The 15,429-nt window shown below is 42.2% G+C and overlaps 1 long non-coding RNA gene across 2 annotated transcripts in view; it reads left to right on the top strand.

The window, feature by feature from the left end:
- The window catches only part of LOC148519783 (uncharacterized), a 47,407-nt gene extending 33,499 nt beyond the window's left edge, over window positions 1-13,908 (top strand). The window contains exons 2-4 of one of the 2 annotated variants that reach the window (XR_015878909.1): window positions 7,677-7,755; window positions 8,284-8,415; window positions 13,371-13,908. This is a non-coding gene — a long non-coding RNA (uncharacterized LOC148519783). Of the gene's footprint in view, window positions 1-7,676; window positions 7,756-8,283 lie in introns of both variants that reach the window. The other variant, XR_015878908.1, reaches the window with a different exon arrangement.
- The last annotated feature ends 1,521 nt before the right edge of the window (window positions 13,909-15,429 follow it).

Below are 15,429 nucleotides of genomic sequence, written 5' to 3' on the forward strand. Positions count from 1 at the left end.
CCTGTGGTTTTTAGGCATATTAGGCTTATACTGTGTACAGAGTAGTCATTCCTAGGTTCAATTTTGTGCTTGTCATTTCATCCCTCTGGGCAGGTTGTTGTTCTCCAGTTGGTTGGGGATGGGTTCGGTGTGAGCAGACCGTGTCACCACATGCGGTTTTACTTCTTACATTTGGGATGACCTTCGCTCTTGGTACTGGTCCCTAGTTGAATTTAGTAGCTACCGTGCTATTATTGGCACTTTTTTGTTGTTGGTATTGGTTCCGTTTGTTTGTGGTGTTTGACCGTTTGACCTACAGTATAGAGCGATCGTTTAAGTAATCGGCGGGGGGAAGGTTTTTTTCTGGTGTGACTTTCTGGGCTTGGTGCGCCTTTAGCAATCAGATGGTTCAGCTTTTCGGCTGTTGAGGCATTCGGTATGCGTTGGCTGGGGATGATATTCGAATCCGAGCCTGTCGTGTGCCTGGTGTATTTGCTGCATTTTGCGTATGCTTTATCTTGCTTTCTTTTGTCCGTTTTTCATTGCTGTCTCCAGTGATTCCTACAGTGGGGTTACCTTACTCTTGGTATAGTGTATTGGCAGGCCGTCACGGAGGGCGTTTGTGACGGCATCTCTGCAGAATTTATTTGGTGGCCTGGCGGGACTGGCAGGCCTTGTGTGAGCAAGGCTTTCAGGGGATTGGGTTTTCAAGGGGCATGTTTTTTGTCATTTTGTATGTGGGTATTACCAGCGTGGTCACTTCATGGCTTCTGTGGTCGCAGCGCTGACAGGAATCTCCTTCTTTTGTTTGGTGCAGGGTCTTTATGGCCCTGCATTACCTTTCCCGCTCTTCGAGTCCTTTCCAGTTTGTCGGAGGGGTTTTCCCTTCAGTGCTAGCTCCCACAGACCCTTTGACTTTCAGCTTTAGGGCAGGTTACTTGGGTTATGATCGGTGGCTTCTGTCCATTTTGTGGTTGTCCTTTTCAGTTTGGCCTTTCAGTTGCAATTTGGTCAATTGTAGTACTCAGCAAGGCTTTGTTTTCCTTGGGTTCCTTTGCATGTAATTTGGTGTTTCAATGCACTGTGTTAAGGGCTTCTACATGTTGCGCAGGCTTAGGTTTTCCAGGCTGTCCGATTGGGAAGAGGCAGGTGGCTTACCTTACAGAAGCTGGGGATCCCTTTATTTGCTCTGTGCCACCCGTTACTTGTACGTGGGGTGTCACCCTTTGGTTGGGCCCAGTGGTAAGTATATTTCCATTTTTATTTCTCTCTTCAATTTAGTTTAATAATGTTCTTCAGTGAAGTTAGCTGAGTGGGGTTTATATGGTGCTCTGCATGTAACTTGGTAGGTGGGGGTCTCTGCTTGCAGATCTTATGTGTGCCGCAATAAGCTTTAGTAGCGCTTCCTGCGCCAACCCGAAAACGTTGCTTACCCGCCAGTTATCGAATGGATAGCATTCGATAAGTGGGGATGTGAAGGAATTTTTACATTTTTCTCCCGGGGACCATTATCTGGCCCACCTTGCTACACGGGGAAGGTTTTTTAGTTTTTCTTCTTCACTCAGGTTACATGTTTTCCCCATTGGCATCCCTGCTAGTCAGTTGCTGTGTTTTTCAATTTTGTTGTGTGTGGCTTGGTTTGGGTGCGGTGGCTCATGGTTAAGGTGTTCTTTCCTTACGATGGAAGATCCTGGAGAGAAGCGGGTTTCGTTAGTTGGCCATTCCTATATTTTCTGAGCAGAATGACACAGTTTGGCTAACCGTGCCAATTTATTGCTGGGTAGCAGGCATGGATTGGTGTGCATGGCCTGCTGTGTGCATCCGTGAAGTCTCTGTTGGTTGAGTCAGCCGTGAATGGGGTGATGCCTGAATTGGTTGGTCCTGCCTGCTGGTGGGAATGATCTTGTCAGTTGGAGGGTTTGGAGCTGATTTTTCGGTTGAAGGGGCTGGTGGATGTGGTACATTTGTTGGCCGATTGTGCGCATTGTATGGTCTTAAATAGTGCGACGTCTTGTGTGGCGTGGTACACGGGATCATAAGGCCTTGGACAGAGCGAGGCATTCAGTTTTAAAGGGCTGTGAATGAGCATGTCTTGTCTGTGGGTGGCTTGGTAGTTAGGCATGGCTGTTGGGGCTCGGAGTCGGACAGATTTTTCATTCAGACGAGGTGCGTTTTAAGGCTTTGGGTTTAGGTTTGCTTTTAGGGATTTTCTTGCTTTTAGTTTAGTTAGTTTCTTTGTTGGTGGCGGCACAGTCTCCTTCTAAGTCTGGCTTTGGCGGGAGAACGCTGCATCTCAGTGGCTTTATTGTGGTGCAAGAGAGTGTTGTGAGGGCGCTGGACCTCGATGTATTATGGCGACTTTGTCCTTCTCGTATGAGGGAACCAGAGCGCTTTTGTACGGAAGCGCTTGGACTATGATCAGGAGGGAAGCGGGACCTTCACAACGTAAGTGCGTCTTTAGGGGGAGCGTTGCAGTTGTTCCCCGTGTATGTCTCCAGCTTGACAACTAGAACTGAGTATGCAGCGTCTCCTGGCCACCTCGGTAAGGTGAATTTTTGATAAATAAAAGCTGTGACCTTTTAGCCAAGGTGTATTTGTATCCGTCTCTTTATTTATTGGATAAGGGTGAATGCTGGCATGTCTACTCACCATTTGCCGTGCTGGATTGTGAAGTGGCTGCTCAGGTAGTCCTGCTCAAGTATCAGTCAATCTTTTGTGAGGACTGAAGTAATTTTGACATTTCTTGAAATAGTTTCTTTTGTCACAGATGTGTATTTCAGTGAGGCAGTGATGTGATGCTGAGCAATGTATCTGTGAGATGTTATGGTTTACATTTGTGGAGTGATACAGCTGTGGCTCTGTGATGAGGTTCAGATTACAGTATGATGTACTTCAGAGCTCAGGTGTGTGATCTTTGGGAAATAATGCACGGCATGTGATCTAGTGTGTCCAGTCATGTTGGTGGAATCTGTCTCAGTATACCACACCATTTTATAAGGGTATATACTGTATAGAAGTAATAAAATGTGAACGGTAATACTTTAGAATTGGTAGAATCAGGGCTACCATTAGCTGCCTAGAGCGCCGGCCACAAGGGGGTGCTGTATAGTCCCCTCAGCAAATAATTTTTTTTTTTTTACTGCAATTGACAGCGGCTGCGGGTCTTATCAGCCGCCCTCAGCCGCTGCTCTACCTGACCCCACTGTGACCTGTCATCCTACACTGGTCTGTCTGTAGTGACTGGGCTGTCAAAGAAATGACGTCATCGGCTGACGTCTCCTGTGAAACCAATGCAAGCGCCCTTCCCCGGCAGCTTTCCTCCACTTCCCTTGGGGAGTACAAGACTGAAAACAAGGAGGCATAGCCAGCAGCAGTGCTGCCGTTCTGCGCAGCCATCGTCAGGTTGAAAATACCGCCGGGGAAGGGAGCAATGCGCAAGGTGGCCATGAGTGCTGCTGGTAGTGGAGGCACGCCATGGCGAGGCTAAGTGGGTGCTGTGGAGAGGGCAGGTGTGGTGTGAGGACTGCGATGAAGGCCTCACACTGGCCTATATGATATGTCAATTACTTGCTAGTTTGGAAGTGCATAGTGGACTGTAGCACTCTGCTGCATTTAACTTCTTCCTCTCTCAGCATGATTGGTCCTGCTGTCATTTGGCTTCCTCCTCTTCCTACTCTTTACTGCATTATATACAGAGCAGAGGTGCACATGATTGGTGATATGTTGGGAGGAGCCAGATAACAGCTGCTTAAAGTTGGTACATACACATTGCTGGTGTTACAATTCTGCCTTTAAACTGCATGTCAAGTTACAGTAAGTGCATGTAATGATTGTACTAAATGAGACAGTACATATTTGTAGGCTACAATTATGCTACAAAGTGTACTGCTCACACTGGGCAGATGTTTTAAATATTGAAGAAACAAAAGTGTTTTAACTTTTTTCAACAGTACGGGGGTTGTATGTTTGTCCAAAATAATCAAACCTACCCTTGACCACAAATTAATACCTCCTTTTTACCTGCAAAGCACAAAAAATAGATCACACAATCCAGTCTGCGTCCCCAGCGGTAACCAAAGGGATGCATGATCAGTGCGTCTCTGATACATATGCAGATTTAAAATATCTGGGGGTCTATGTACTAAGCAGTGATAAGAGACAGAGTGAAAAGTGATAAGGAAGTGATAAGGTGCCAGCCAATCAGCTCCCAACTGTCATTTTTCAAACACAGCCTGTGAGATGACAGTTGGGAGCTGATTGGCTGGCACCTTATCACTTTTCACTCTGTCTCTTATCACTGCTTAGTACATAGACCCCCTGGTGTTTTGTGCCCAATGTTTTAAATCCTTTGGATCACCTCTGTAGTTATGCAAAAATGTGTAAATTCGTATCTGAGCATGCACTGTATGGTAAAACTCGTTATTTGCATCCAAGGAAAGAGATTCGTCAGATTTAGGTCCATTATCTTTAGCTATACAAATTTAAGATGCCTACACACATAGCGATGTGCTCACGATACAACATCGTGTACGAATTCCCGTGAAACTCACCTGGCAGCACCCCATCAGTCCTGCTCACGATTTGGTGTATGTACAAATGATCCATCGTGCATCCTTTCTTTTTTTTCAGTGCTTCATGTCCCAGATTGTCAGATCTGCCCTACAGCACGGCAGATCTGAAGATGCGATGTGCGACCAGCGGGGACGCGCATCCGCATCGTGAGTGGAGACTCACGATTAGGACACATTTTACACAATTTGTTGTCACGATCCATTGAAATCGGGCAAATCGTGTAGGTACCTTAAAGTGTATAATAATAATAATACATTGATGGGCTTATTATAATAAATCCACCGTACAGATTTATTAGGCAGTGCTGATTTTTTTTATAGCTTTTAAATAGTACATGACTTCTACGGATTATTACACAATCAATCAATAAATCATAAGACCATGTAATAGGTTGCGGACATCAGGCATCAGCAATTTCCGTGCGAGACTGCCCGATGTTTTAAAGTAACAGTCATTTAAAAGGCAAAATCAATCTAGTGTTCCGTGACTGCTACTTTGAAAGATCGTACAGCCTTGCACGGAACTCGCTGATGCCTGCAGTCCGCAACCTATTACATATACCCCCATATATTCTACTTCCAAAGATTCCAACATCGGGACAGCATCTGCGCAGTACTACTCCTGTTATTTATATGTGATTATCATTGACGTTGTGGTGGCATCATTGTTTGTACTTCTGCTGTTAGTCAGTTTCTTTGTGCTAAGTGTGTTGGCATCCATAGATGCGCAGAAGGGATGTGTTGGAAATACTGTTTTATGTTGGCGGAGGAGGTGGTATGTGGTGCGTAACTACAGTGCATGTACTGGGGTAAACTGAGGTGGTAGTGTGAAACTTTGCCTAGGGTGCCTTGAAACCCAGCACCGGCCCTGGGTAGATTTATGGTATTGGTGGTGCTTCCAGGGATCAGTAAGGGTGCCCCACAAAGGAGGCTTCTGTCCTTCCTCTTAATGAATATAGGAAACAGCTCCAAAAAGCTGTTTTATATATTTATGAAGAGGAAGGACAGAAGCCTCCTTTTCAGAGTTTAGTTCTTTTAGCTAAAGCCAATGTACTGTAGCCTACAGTATACATTTGTGCGAATACTTTGGAAGATGGTACCAAAGGATTATTTACACTTATGTCCAGGTCTGCATAGCCCATAATTCTGTCAACACACTCTCCCTGAACTTCACCTACATGAGAACATACCATTATAGCAGATTTACACCTCTAGAGTCTCAAGTGTAGATACAACCAATGTGTGTTCAACCTGTTCTTGCATGTGCTCTGTCCTGGAGCATGCACTATGCAAACACATACAAGACTTGCTGTACCATAAACCATATGTCATGTGTCAGATGCTTTATGTTCTAAATGATCCGTTCTTTCTAGATGTTTGGCTTTGTCTAAAGCTTATTGTGGTATATTTTCAGAGTATCATCTTCATGTAAATCTACCTGCCTATAGTAACATTTGTTCTTCAGCATCTTTAACCTCACTACAGTTCCTCTTAACTTGAAAAAAGTGAATATATGGAACCTTTAAATTTAAAAAAATGTTACATTTGCCCTTTACATTAATTTACATTATAAGTGCATTTTAAATTGCATTCATTCATAATGATGTATTAAAAATAAAAGATTCAAGGTTTCTAGATCACCTTTTTAACACAACTAATGTCAACACCAGAATGTCGACACAGTAGAAATGCCATTATTCAAAATATTGGAGACAAATGCCGACATTCACAATTTCGACACCAACATAATATCGACATTGCCAGAATACCAACAGTTGGTATGTCGACAATGCGATTTCCTATTCACTTTTAATGTAAACCTAACCCTGACCCTATCAGTAGCCTAAACTTAATCTAACCTTAATCCTAATTGCATCCTTTCCCTAGTCTAACCCTAACCCTAAAATTGTGTGTCAACATGCTGGCTGCCGACATCATGTCAGTGACAATCAAACCATGTTGAGATTTTGGTGTCAACATTCTGACTGCATTCCCTATGATATTTTCAGTAGTATATCTTTTGTATAGCTTTATACTTTCACTGAAAGGGTTGTTATTATAAATATACTTATTTGCACAGCTACCCATACAGTGTCACCATTGGTGATGCTACGGGGCATATTCAATTAGATGCGAAAAGTCCCTTACTTTTCGCATGCTGGACTTTTCACCTACATTGCGGATTTTAAAAGCGGAAAAGTATCGCGCGTGTGCCCGCTTTTTGCCGTATTCAATTAGAAATCAGCAAAAACGGAAGCCGGCGAAACTGTAACAGGCGAAAAGTAGTGTCAGATTTGGGGAAATCAGCCTGACACTCCCCAAAAGATGCACTGACATCGGAGATCACTCTAGATACCCCCGAATAGCCCTGCTGAAGGTATTTGGGGTACCTAAATGCTCTGAATAGCTGGTATTTCGTGTCTTTGGAGAAGTGGTGAAGAATAGAATTTACCAGTTTTTTTGGCTCAAAATAAGAAGTCCCAGCAAATTTGGGGTACCTGAAATGGGTGCTCGCATATTTTTAAGTTGCTAAAGTGTACTTTTAAAAATCTTTAAAAATCCACCTGCCGCAAGCACTTGCAAACTTAAAAACACCTGGGGCATACTTGGGGACCCCCACTGGAGTCTATTTCGCTGGTTTTTAAGTTTGTTCCCAACTTTGCAATTTATCGCCCCGAAACCGAAAGTACTTTTTTTGGAGTGATCTAAAGACTTTTTTAAACTTTTTTTGACACAGTTTACCTTTGGGGAACTGCCCCAAGGGTGCAGGGGGGTTCCAGCAACTTTGCACCCCAAAACCCCAATTCTGTAAATTTTTTCGACACCTTTTTCGCAGGTCCCATTGCATTGAGTTTCCGCACCGGCGAAAAGTCTTTGGTATTGAATATTGACGAAATGACGTCACTCAAGATATATTTCGGACTTTTTGCGGCTAATTGAATATGACCCTAAGTGTGAATGTAGTACCTATCACCACCCCACACCTCCAAGGTCAAAGATAAATTCTTTGGTGTTCTGTTTGTGTGTGATTTGGTTATCTAAGTTATTTATGTAGCTTTATATATATATATATATATATATATATATATATATATATACTGCACTGTTCATTATATAATGTTGCAGTTTAGCTTTCAGACAAGGAATGTGGCTTGAAGAAATTGAGAAGGTGACGTTGGAAGTCCAACACACAACTTCAGAGAAGGTGAATATCCACAGGGAAAGGTACAGAGTAAAGGCTGCAAAATATCAGAATGACAATAGTGGGTCTACAATTTACAATAGGGGGTCTATTAAATGAAAGGACTGAGAACTGTGGCTCACAATGTGGTGGACTTTGAGAAATTGCTGGCAACATAAGATATGTGTAAAGCATTAGTGCAATGGTCAGCAAAATGCCTAGCAAGGGTGGGTCTGGGCAATGCTGAAAGTCCTTTGTAAGTTGACTGCCAGTGTAGTTCTGTACAAAGTAGCTGGCATCAGAGTCTGTTTGTGAATGCAATAAACTTTTTAAAGTGGAAAAGCTCTATGATATTAAAATGAAACTTTGAAATGGTTGTTTTACTTTAAAATGAACTGATATGATATGTGATACAGTATATAATCCATTGGCAATAAAAAAATCTTTTTAATATGTCATACTGTATGTCAGCTATTTCTTTTAAGGATAACAAGTTTGTTTAAATCACTAGATTGCACTCATTACAATGTTTTTTTTCTTTTCTATACTTAGATGGGTTCTTCAATCAAGAATGCCATGTGAAATGAACACTAGAAGATGAAATGGGAGAGAGACAGTTCCTGATTAGCTTTCAAATGGCCAGGATTCCAGTAGCTCAATGGAAAGCTAGTAGTGGGATCTCAGGTCAAAGTTTAATAAACCAGCAAGATGATAGCTGCTTCCCAGATGCTATAAATGAACTAAATTTTATTTTACTGTAATATGTGCTTAGTGATTTACATAGTTTATTAGGAAACTGTTTAGCCACTGGTTCAAATCCCGACAGCGGATGCCCGACAGGATCAAGATCCCGACAGAGGCAGGTAAGTACCCTAACCCTCCCTTAGTGGTGCCTAAACCCTAACCTCCCACCCTAGTGCCTAACCCTAATCTCTCCCTGGGGGTGCCTAACCCAAACCGTCTCCCCTAGGGGTGCCTAACCCTAATCTCCTCCCCTAACCCTAACCCCGCTGGACTCCGTAATCCTAACCCATCCCCCCGCGGCTAACGCTAAGGGCGCCCCAGACTTACCTTCATTCGGGATGTCGTCCTCGGCATTCCGGCATCAGGATTATGATAGGCTGCTGTATTTCGATGCCTATCATAAATCCCTAGCCGGCATCCCGCTGTACGATTGTGACCGCCGGCCTTGCGGCCGCCGGTCACATGGCTACATCCCAGTTTATTATATGCAGGCCAAGTTGTATGGTCTCTTGACTCCAATTGCACTAGAGGCACAGAAAAAGTGTACAAATGTACATGGCAGTTCAGGAATATCCCCTTTACTCATGAACACTTTGAGACAATCCTCTTTGAGGATGATGATTTGTGGGGCCCCATTGACACCAAGGCTAGCAGGTTCATGCAGATCTACATTTGGGGTCTGATTCTGTCTCAGACGCATTTCTGTATGTACACAAATAGTGAGTTGTAGCATGTAGCGCGTGCGCCGAAGCAAATTTACACCTTCCTATATCATCTGATCTGGGGGAACATATTTTGACAATCAGCAGAGGATTCGCCACATATAGGCACTAAATAGTTAAGTCTGAAGCCCTGCCCCCTCTTAACCCCTCCCACCACCACCGGACATCAGTTTTTTACTTAGTGCCTTAGAGTAAGCCTCATTTTAGATAGCTCTTTGTTTTTTGTTTTTTTATTTCTTCCTTTTACACTGCAAGTCAGTTCATGTTCACAGTGCTGTCTCATTCCTATAAAGGGGACACTTTATCAGATAGGCTTATAATATTATTATATAGGGATTCTGTGACACACTGTTTTGTTATTTTATGTCCTTATTTTACTATTATGCACACTACAACTGCACACCAAGATGTTTCATAGTCATATTCTACTGGGTTCAGTATAGGAGATGAGAGCTGGAAGGCTTTAATGAAGTAGTGGGTCTTGAGAGCTTGTTTGAATGATTGTAGAGAGGTGCAGAGTCTGATGGGGAGGGAGTTCCAAAGGCGGGGAGCAGCACGGGCAAAAACTTGGAGGTGGGAGGAAGTAATCAATTGGCATGAAAGGCGGCTTGTATTGAGTGAACAAAGAGGGCGGACCGAAGAGTTAAGGGAGATGAGATCAGAAATGTAAATGGGAGAGGAATGGGTGAGGGCTTTGTAAGTGAGTGTGAAAACCTTGATTTGGATTCTGAAAGGGAAGGGGAGCCAGTGTAGGGCTTGTAGGATAGGGGAGGCAGATGTAGAGCGTTTGGAGAGGAAGATGAGCCGAGCAGCAGCATTGAGGACAGACTGGAGAGAAGAGAGATGGGATTTGGGGAGGCCAGATAGGAGGAGGTTACCGTAGTCCAATCTAGAGATGACCAGTATTATCTATAGCTGAGTACCTACTATGAGGAAATGCAATTAGTCATCTTTATTTACAATGGATTATGAGGATCAAAGGGTAACACTTTGTTCCCAGGAGAAGTTGGTAACACTTCAGGGCTCCTGGATCATGTTCTGAACTGAAACATTGACAGACATTGGTTGGAAAATACACTTCTGTATTGGTATTGTGACGTTTATTTGCTGTTGTCTTATTATTGCTACAATTTTAACACCTAAACCCGTCTGCTACAGAACTGGGATCTGACCACCAGCATTTGTTTATTCATTTCACATGGCAATAATCTTTAGACATTAGCTAACCAGGTTGCATTTGTGTGGGTGATCTAAAGGTTAAAAAAACTGTGCTCAGAGGCTTGCAAGCTTTGCTACTCAGGTTTGATTGTTTATGAGTTTTCCAATTTAATGTAAAGTTTGGATAACATCTGTGACCAATTTAATTGTATATAGAAATCATTACTCATACAAACCTTTATACTGCTGTAAGAGAGGCCACAGATTGACCTTTCATAAGCTTGCTAAATTGCTAGTCATTTCATGTGCTTGCAATGCCATGCACAAGTATAAGGAACAAAAGGTAAGTGTATACAGTCTAAAAGTATGCTGTATTATAGTCCTTGAGAAACATAGTTACAGTGATAAAAACTGCAATTCCCAAGTGTTCCTCATTGGAATCTAACCTATTCACACCAAAATGTTTTGGTTTTTGCCTTTAAGCTAATTGCTGCTTTAAATCTAGTGACTATCTCGCCAAATTTGTGCTGGCTCCTGCAAATCGTGGACTATTACATTTGGCCAATAGGCTCCAATATTCTCCATGGTCTTAATCGGAATTCCCACAAGGAGACTGGGGGGTATAGTTACTAAAATGCGGGTTTATATAAGTGGAGATGTTGCCCATAGCAACTAATCAGATTATCAATAGTATCTTTTAGAAGGTGCTAAATAAATGATAAGTATCTGATAGGTTGCTATGGGAAACATCTTCACTTTTATAAACCTGCACTTTATACCCCTTGGATTCTAGTCCTCGCCTAATATCAGAAACCACTTGACCAAATTAAGAGAAAAGAGAGGATTCTGGTACAGGCTGCAGGTCACAGACAGACATGTGAGAAACAAAATAGGTCACTTTAAAGTAAAGTGGGGTATACACCTGAACGATGGATTGGTCGGCCGCACGAGGGCCGACCGATCTAATGATTTGGTCAGTGTTCTGCACAAACTATATGAGCATACACACTTAGTATACAAATCGGCCGCCCTATATGCCTATTTGTCTGACCACAGGAACCAGTTGTGATGTCATTGTTGCAGGTTCCTGCAGCCAGCATATGGATTGGTTAGTCAGACGTACACACAAGCAGTTGTGCACGATATGTCTTTCACATATATCGAATCTACTGTGTTGCACAGCCGACACGATACATCTGTGAATGAGGTGGTTCACAGATAAAGTATATAGCACACCAGCCGAGGTTTGGGACAATATTTAGTTAGATATCATGGCTATATGAACTATATATTGTCCAGTGTGTACCCAGCATATGACAAGCCACAAGCTGCTTATTGCTTAATTGTACAGCGTGGATACTTGTTGAAAAGATAATGACTGAGTCAGACTAAGGGATTTAAGGGCCCTGTACATCAGGTGGCCATTTCACCGATGCCTGTTTAGACCAGATCTGCCGATCCACTGGTCGAAAATGAAATGTGGAGAAATCACAATCAAAAATGATTAACAGATTGCACAGTACACACCGTTAGTGGGTTTATGCTTTGTCTCACATGTTGTAAGTTAGCCATACAAATTAACCAAAGTGTAATAATAATAAAATAAAGACACAGACAACAGTTTTGGCATTTCAAAATACGGTCATGTTTTATTGACCAATTCATAATTTTAAATTCAGTTTTAAAGAATGGACATGACCAACACAATCAACCACACAAATCAAACATTGATGTTCAACTCTCCCAAAAAGAGAACCCACCCGTTCAGGTGATGAAGCCATTTCCCGGTCAGAATAATTGGCCTACTATCTATCATATCATGAGAAGGAGAGTGCATCCACTAAACCTAAACTAAACATTAACAAGACACAAACCGTTCTTTACTGCCAGACACACTCAACAAATTGGATGAGAGGGATTGGAACTGGAACAAAGAGGTGGTTAAACTGTCTAGCAGCAACTAAAAATCCCCAAACTTCTCCCCTTAAACAATCATATAGAACAGAAAAATCCACAACTACCCCTTTTCCACTAAAATCCCGGGTCTGACCCAGGATTTTTTACCAGGAATTTTCCTATCTAAGACCCCACTTCCACTGCCCCCGGGTAAGCCCAGCAAAACCTGTGGATGTCATTAAAAATGGCCTTTATTAAGGTAATTTTTAATGACATCCACATTTACTGACATTTTTAATTACATCCTTTATTCTTATTATTATTTGTTTCTATTATTTATTTATCATTATTATTTATTTAATTACATTTTTAATGACATCCTTATTCAGGCGTCCCCTCTAGTCTCTGGGTGATTACATCAGCATAAAAAGGAAAGGAACATCCAGCGCATATAACACCTCAATAAATCAGATGAAAGATATGTAAATGGTGTATATTACTTTAGTAAATAAAGTCTGTTGCTGAGTTGATCTAGAACAACAGTTAATAAACAAGTCAAAATATAGATGAATTGGTCACCACAATATAGCTTACAGCTAGTGGTAAATGAGATAAAATTGGTATGCGATATGTATTTTAACAATTACCATGAATAGGTCCCCACAATAAATGATAACCATGAATCAAATAAATATGGAAATCTACATAAATAAAACACTGAGATTGGAGTAATCTATTTAAAATACTGTTTTATTGAATAGATATTATAAATCATTTATATGCCATATAAAGGGTGGTTAAAAGGCACTAATACCGGTATTGGCATATACTGACAAACGGACATCACATGTAGACATATAACAACATAAAAAACTGTGTGTGTTGTGCAGAGTAATACACTGTTAGCGTTTTACTTGCCCTGCACTCTATAACAGTCCTGGGCTCAGTCTGGAGCAATTCGATTGGTATTACTGCAGTATGGTCAGTGCCGTAGGAATATTCCTGGCACTTGTCCAATAAGGACAGAAGGTAAAGTCTTAAACACCTAGGTGGAGTGGGTAGTTACCTCCGTCTTCCTGGTGTAGTCCTTTGTATAATTCAGGTGTAATCTCTCTCCAGATGGGGTCCTTCCAAGTCCCGTGAGGCTGGTGTGTCTGCCGGCAGACTTCCTACGTGAGCCGCGAGAAGCGCACGCTACTCGAGCAGCTGGTGTCAGGATCGACTTGTCTGTGATCAACGCGTTTCGCCTTCAGGCTTCCTCAGGATAACAGATGTCAGTCTATCCAGCTGGGGCTCTATTTAAGTCATCCGGATTGTGAGGCAGCAGTGGCCATCTTAGATAAGGGATATTTGCCCTTCCCATAAAGAGGCTCCTTTCTGATATGTTGGTGGCCATTTTGATGAAGGGAAAGTAATATAGTATTGCCAGGAATGTACACTGCTATGTGCAGATAAGGATAGACATAACGTAACATGGACACAAAGACATAAATACATGTGTTTGCCAGTATGATAATTACGAGGGTATATCTTTTGGGAAATAGTGAAGATATTAATAATAATAAAAATTAAAAATAGGCCACTATTATCAAAAAAGGGGAATGTGGTTCTCTGTCCTGACCCTATGTAATGTCCAACTCATTTGTGAACTATTAAAGACCACAGGCTTTTCAAGATTTTTTTCTTGTGGGAGCCAATGTATGTTTTCTGTAGGGGTCAATGTGTCTGTTTTCTGTGGGGGCCAGTGTGTTATTTTTTCCTATTGAGGCCAATGTGTTTTATTCTATTCTGTGTCGGCCATTGTATTTTATTTTTTTCTGTGGGGGCTAATGTTTTTATTATTTTTTTCTGTGGGGGCTAATGTACAGTATGTGTTTTTTTTTTCTTTTGGGGCCAATGTGTTTGTTTTATGTGGGGGCTAAGATGTATTTTTTTTTCTGTGTGGGCCAATGTATTTATTTTTTCCTGTGTGGGACAGTGTATTTTTTTTTCTGTGTGGGCCATTGTATTTATTTTTTCCTGTGTGGGACAGTGTATTTTTTTTCCTGTGTGGGACAATGATTTTTTTCCTGTGGGAGCAATGTGTTTTTTTTCCTTTGGTGGCAATGTGTTTGTATTGTTTCCTGTGAGTACAATGTGTTTGAATTTTTACCTATTTGGGGTTAGTGTGTTAGTCCAGAAGGACTAGGAGCTGAGAAACGACTGCAGGGGCGGAAGCACGGCAGCTGCATTCTCATATTGTGCTACAGCAATCAGCTTCACAGGTAGACTGGCAGCTCTTAAGAGTGAGTTTTTGACTTATGCCGGGTACACACTAGATGATATATCCGGCGGATCAGGTGACATATCGGGCGCATCATCCAGTGTTTACCCACTATGTCACTGACAACGCACGCTCCCGGCAATATCGTCAATGGTGGCCATGATGCAGCATGCACCGTGGCCCCCGCTGCCACGCCGTTGCTCCTGGCATTGGCAAGTGTGTATGCACTTGCCGATTCCTGGACCCCCGCCGGATCCCATCGTGAACGATTTTGTGCTTGGAACACATCGGCTGATGTGTACCCATCATAAGGGATGCCCAGCTACTGGCAGCCATTTTGTGGTGACGTTTTGTCCAACAGTGATATTATCTGAGTAGTTCCTGCTTTATTTAAGTGACTACTAATATGGATTCTGGATTACATCTCCCATTAAGGTCCTGAACAGCAACATCTTCATAAAAATAATGTGAATACAATTTTTAATGTGATGAAAATTTTTTTGCCCAAATTTGCAATGTGTAAATTAACATTTTCACACAAATTTACTAAAATTCTCTCACTAGGAGACTGGCTCCAATAAGAGCTTGTCGTGGTGAACAGCTGGAAGCAATGTCATAGTGTAATACTATCACATTGCTTCCTGGTTCAGGTCCTCAGTGCACACTGACCATGCGTGGCTGCAAGATTCGGAGCACGCCTCCAGAAGAATTTGCTAAATAGTAGCGCATAGGCTACTATAGGGTAACACAATTCCGGAATGTTTCAGTGTGCTGGTAGAAAAGCCGGGACCACTTGCTTGTTTTTGCCCCCCAGGCTGAAAGTTGCCAGCCAGACTCTGAAAAGGGGTATGAATTACAAAATCTTAGAAGGGAAACATCACCATCACATTAAAGAGGGCAATGTACAGAAAGCAC

The sequence above is a fragment of the Taudactylus pleione genome, unplaced genomic scaffold (assembly GCF_031769625.1).
Source record: "Taudactylus pleione unplaced genomic scaffold, aTauple2 ptg000183l, whole genome shotgun sequence".
Taxonomy (NCBI): Eukaryota; Metazoa; Chordata; class Amphibia; order Anura; family Myobatrachidae; genus Taudactylus; species Taudactylus pleione.